Genomic DNA, 5,282 nt, shown 5'->3' on the forward strand with positions numbered 1-5,282 from the left:
GGTCTTGCTAGTCATCAACTTTCTCTAAGACTACATATTCTTGAGCAATCTTTTAAAAAAACGTGCCTGATATGCGCCTCAAGGTGTAAAAGGCGCAAGCCTAGAGGCCATAGCCTTAGATGCCTAGGCGCAGAGGCGCACTCTAAGGCGTTAAAGACACTATAAGGCGCGTTTTGAGGCGTGAAAAGCCTAAACCTCAATTTTTTTCTGTTTTTTAATAGACAATATTTTTTTAACAAGGACTTTTTGGGTGTTTTTAAATAATTTGAGAGCTTTAAGTCTCCGCCTCTTTCTTTCAAGGGATATTAACCCTTCTCTCTCTTTTAGTCTCAAGACAAATATCTCTGGTGATATTCTAATTGACGATGATGACAATGATTTTAAAGCTTGAAATTAGTTTAAACATTGTTCTTGTTTTTTTTATTTTTTTATTTCAAGAATAGTTTAGTACTTTCATATCTGGGTTTATGTTATGCAAGGTGATTTTGAATTAATTGCATGGTTTTGATATGTATTTGTTATGAAGGAATAACAATTTATCATGTTTATTTTGATTACTAATCATCTAATATGTATAAGACTAATGAATGCACAATTATAAGTTTTTATTCATACGCCTTGGTGAGACTCTTCCGAAAACTCATCGGCTATATCTTAGCTTTTTAAAATATTGTTCTTGAGATATGTAACATCTTTGCGAGATATGGGCTATGACCGATGATTTATCTGCAAATGGATATAGATTCTTTAATCTACTAATAGAATTTCTCTTGATTGCGGAACATCGAAGCGTAGTTTAGATGGCCCCAAAACCAATCGAGACTCATGTTTCCCATGAGGTCCATCACAACCCAAACTAACAGGCTCTAAAAAGTGAGTTGAGCAGAGACTAACAAGCAACATGAGTGGCATTGTACATTATCTATATACAAATTTGCTCATAAAATGAGCCTATAACAATAAGAGTAATTATTCTGTATACCCAAAACACCACGTGTTACTGTCATGTGATACACAGCCAATCATATTACTTCATGGTGTGGTAAACATGCACACGGTGAAAGTGAAAAATATTATTTAAATATGAGTAACTAATCAGAAACAAACACAGTAAAAAATGGACCGATAACATTAAAGGGTACATTGCGTAAACTATGTACTTGTTACATATTATAATTTTTCCAACAATAGCGTAACCGACTGGCTAAGTAATTTCTTGGTATCAGAATACCGGCTGCCTGAGACCAAAGTTGATGTACACTTGAGTCATCGCCAATTCACCATAATCAGATTTTCCACCGTGGCCTCCACTTGCCACTAGTCCGAAACTAGAGAAGACGATCGTGGATAGAAGATTATGCACGTAGAAATGTTAGAGGACTTGTCTCTATAATTCTTTTCTCACTTTTAAAAGGCTGTATTTGTAATTGGCAAACAATCAAGGATCGTCGACTTGGGTTACAAATGACGGTGATAGTCCAAGCCTCTCTCTAGATGTTCTCCGAGCTCTGAAACTCTCAGTGCGGAGCTTATTCCATCGACGGCTGTGGCGCTCCACAGCATGAAATTCACCGCGCGTGTTAGGCACGCTTAATTTGTTTGAAGCAACAGGCGACATGCCCCTAAAATTTACCCTCACGTCTGTTTCTTTTCCCTCTTTCATATGTGGGAGAAAGATCGAAACGGATCCCTCAACTATGAGTCTCCCTCAATCTTTCTTCTCTATTTCAATTACTTTAGAACCAACAACCTCAACTATTTTCTTCTTCGTGTTTCTTCGGTTCTTCTTGTGCTTCGATTTAAGCCCAAAATGGCTTGGTGCTTGGAGAAACTCGACGCCGCCGTATTTGAAGTTGCCCAGTTGGGCTACTGTTTTTGTAGCGGAACAAAGACAAAAATAGGTGGAAGATGAGATTCTCGAAGTGGGTTTTTGCTGGGCTGGTTTGTACTGCTTTGGTTTTGGATTTTGGATCTGAGGAGGAATTGAGAGGATTTCATGTAGGTAAACTGTAAGACTTCATTTTTCGATGGAAATTTGTATTTGCCACATTGGGTTTGGTTGCTTAGTGATAGTGTGTACTGCTATCTAAATTAGTTCAATTGGACATGCCTGTTGGATGTTAGGTTAGCTCTACAAGTTGTTTGTTCTTCTTAGTTTTGATTTTTGATTCATAGTTTTGATTCGGCATTTTGAGTGTTGATTGTGTTGAGTTGTTCTCTGTCTGCAGTGATTACTTGTTTAAGCTTTTGCTGATTGGAGACTCCGGGGTTGGGAAGTCGTGTCTTCTTCTGAGGTTTGCTGTAAGTCACTAAGTTGTCGACACTCTTGCCATATTGTCTCTATTGTGTTTCTGGTATACCGCTACTGATATGTGTATCTCATATCTCTAATGGGAGAGTTCAAAATGAGTCTATACTCTGCATCATTGGTTTTACATGCTGGAATCAAAAGTAAATCGCTAGTTTGTTTAATATTTAGTGGTTGAAATGAATCTGAGACATATTGTTTTTGATGGCGAGTTCTTAGTTTATGCTTCCTCAAGTACAATGTAGCCGATCATTTCTTATTGACGTAGCTGATTTGTGAAGATTATTGCTGACTATATTCTCTATCTGATGATACATGATGATTCGTATCTGTAACGTTCTTTCTCACTATTTCAGTTCAGCTCATTTCTTCTTCTTCTCTTTTTTGTACTAGAACTTTCGTTATTATTGTCCATGCTATTAGAATATTGGTAGCTATAAAATTGGTGGCAATTTATATTGCATCTGAGCCCTAGATTCTCAATACTCAGTACCAAACCGACTTTGAAACTCTCCAACTATTAGCAATTAAATCTTGTTTAGGTTCATCTTATGTTTATGTACTTCTAGACTGTAGCATTGACATGTTTTAGCTACTACAATGCTTGGAAAATTGTATTTGTTAGGGGCCTCATTGATCTTTTCCACTTTGTACCTACTTAAAGTCTCAGATGTATATATAAATTCATCCCAACTGGGAAAGCGGACAGAGTAAGATGTTATCACATCTCAGCTTCCTTAAACTCCTCAAAGCCATCATCACCATTTAGGAAATAAAAGGGAAAGGTTTAGTCACCTAATTCAAATACGTTTTGGTTTATTTTTGCATGAGGCAAATCCATATATGCTGCTACAATTTTGTGCTTCTTCAAAGGGGCCTGTGAGACTTCAAATGAAGAGCTTCTAGGTAAAAATGGACCACTAATGCTCAACAGTCAACTTCTGAAAGAAAGACATACTAAAAACAATGCTTGAAGATCGGTTTGTTATTTACCTAGAGAAAGATCTAGAATGAGGTTTGGAATCAAAGAGGAGAACTCCTTTTTCTATAGTGTTAAGCCTTCCAAGAAGAATAACAACTTGCAAGTTGCAATCCATCATGACTTGCGTGTTTTCTGAAGTGCATCTCACTCCCTAACCCTTGCACCATATAAGCTCGGGTGGCATTGAGCAATGTTAGTTCAATACTCGAATATGCTTGATCCTGATACTAGAATAAAAGTTCTACATAACAGTGTCTAGGTATAGCTACTAAAATTCTGCAAAGGAGAATCGTGATTCAAGAATATATTTTGTTTGTATTTATACTTGTGGTTTTGCATATCAGTTTGGAGACATGTTTATTCCTGAGTTGTTTACAATAAGTGTTATTATAAATAATCTGTCTGACTATATAGACTACAATGAGGAACTCATTCAGTTGATTTCTTATTATGCTCTGCTTAATAAAGCTATATATCAAATGAGCTGAGGGCTTATTGCTTTTTTCTACTTCTTCCAAGATTTGCTTAATCTCAGAGTCTTGACATCCTTTTGTTTGGTGATTATTATACCCTTGTTAGCATAAACCTAAACATGAATAATTCCATTTGGTTTTAGGGAAAGAAAGGAATTTGGCTCAAATTGTCGGTAAAGAGAGCTGAGCTTGTTACAGTTGCTATTAAGGTAACTTCTCTACACATGACTGCAAGTTATTAAACTATTCTTTCTTGAGATGGTGTTCACTAGAATAATTTTTCTTTCTAAATTGCACAATGCTTTGTGTTCAAGCATATAGAAAAGAATGTTCTAGCATAAGAGTGATGCCAGCTATTTTTATTTTAAATCTAAACTACTTACTAAAAGTATCGAATCTGTGAGTATCTGAGATAAGTTTTTTGGTTTCAGGAAGGATTCCAGTACCACCATGCAGAACGAGGATATGCGATGTTGACATACTGGATCCCAGAAGGACCTTGCATGCTTCTGGCTAATGCTTCACATCCCATAACACCCTTATAAAAATCTTATGTAGATTGGTGCATGTCTCATATTATATATTGATTGCGTTAAATTTACTAGGCTGCATGACACAACTAGTAGACACATGAGATATTCGTAAAATCTATCAATGTCGAAACGCATTAATTTTTTATTCATATTACTATATGGAAGTACTGTGTCCTGTGTTTTAAAAATTGGACGATTTGGTTATAGTTTAGGCCTTGGTCAACGCTGTCAACACAAATTCCGCCTTAAAATCTTGTCACATTTCGTTCACTCATGAAAATATACCACCAAAAAATACAATAGCTACTACTAACATGTTATAAAGCTACTACGAAAGAATATCAAAGCTACTACCAGTCAGGCACAAAGCTACTACCATGGAACTATAAAATTACTACTGTCGAATTATAAAGCTACTGCACATTTCTTACACTTGTAACATTATGAAGCGACTATATGATGGAAATGTCTAATGCTGAATTGACACCACACGGTGTGATCGTTACATATAATTACGCATATGGTCAAAAAATTATCGAATTTTAGGCTTGTTTGACCGTCGGTTTGTCTGGTCGACCTAAAACACTAATAATATGCCCTATTGGTAGGCCTATTACTAGGGGCCGATGGCCGAATGTGACTTACATGTTCAAAACCACGTAATATTACTGAACGAGTGTGTGGTCGAATCGAAAAAAGGAATTTCGGAAGGCTCCTGTCAAAGGGTTTCCGTATAGTAAAAACACATGTTTTTGTGTTGACTCGTGAAATTAACAGTCAAATGAGGTCTAAAATTGATGAAATATTGACAGGGAACTCTAATAAATATGATGATCATATCGGCCGGTGTCTATCAACCGTATTCATTATTTAGGTTATCGATCACTGAAGTGGTCACTAATATAGTACAACTTTTATACTACACTTGAGTTACACTTGTAACATTATGAAGAGACTATATGATGAAAATGCCTCGTGCTCAATTG

The 5,282-nt window shown here is 36.2% G+C and overlaps 1 long non-coding RNA gene across 1 annotated transcript; it reads left to right on the plus strand.

Moving 5' to 3' along the window:
- The first annotated feature begins 1,598 nt into the window (after window positions 1–1,598).
- On the plus strand, window positions 1,599–4,434 carry LOC126791935 (uncharacterized). The gene is made up of 4 exons (XR_007671888.1): window positions 1,599–1,998; window positions 2,229–2,301; window positions 3,907–3,972; window positions 4,195–4,434. It is a non-coding gene; the product is annotated as an uncharacterized LOC126791935 (long non-coding RNA).
- The last annotated feature ends 848 nt before the right edge of the window (window positions 4,435–5,282 follow it).

This window comes from Argentina anserina, chromosome 4 (assembly GCF_933775445.1).
Source record: "Argentina anserina chromosome 4, drPotAnse1.1, whole genome shotgun sequence".
NCBI lineage: Eukaryota > Viridiplantae > Streptophyta > Magnoliopsida > Rosales > Rosaceae > Argentina > Argentina anserina.